This window comes from Cimex lectularius, unplaced genomic scaffold (assembly GCF_000648675.2).
Source record: "Cimex lectularius strain Harlan isolate CLEC.00 unplaced genomic scaffold, Clec_2.1 scaffold13, whole genome shotgun sequence".
In the NCBI taxonomy this organism is placed as follows: Eukaryota; Metazoa; Arthropoda; class Insecta; order Hemiptera; family Cimicidae; genus Cimex; species Cimex lectularius.
The window spans coordinates 1,587,648-1,588,202 of NW_019392649.1; positions in this window are offsets into that span (position 1 = coordinate 1,587,648).

Genomic DNA, 555 nt, shown 5'->3' on the forward strand with positions numbered 1-555 from the left:
GGCCAAGTCCCCTCCACGGACTTAGGGAACGCCTTTCGGCGCAAGCGCTCATCCTCGTCCAATCCTGACTTGGATCCCAGCCCCACCGGCGGCATTGTGAAAGAGACGAAGCTACACGGACCCCCGTGCGACTGACAGAGAGGGAAACATAATAATGGAAACTAGTCTTCTTTCTTCTCCCCCACGGGCGGAGAAAAACCGAGATCAAGTTATTACCGGGAAGATTGGGCACGCCCATTCCCCCTGGGGACTTAATCTACTCGATTACATATATTGGTAACAGGATTGAAGGTTCTATATGTTTATTAACTCTTGATGGAATCATTACACACTTATGCCGACCTACCTCCTTACCTATTAATTATTTCTTCACTAATACAACCCCTTTTCCTCCTCTTTCGAATATCTCAATTTTTCTCTTCTTGTATTTTTTTTCACGCTGGACGCGAATTTTCATTTTGCCACCGACCACCTCATTTTATGCGTCATCCCATTCCAAATGATAATAAGAGAATCAAACATTTTCGTATCTTCTCATCCCTAAAAAAAGAAAAA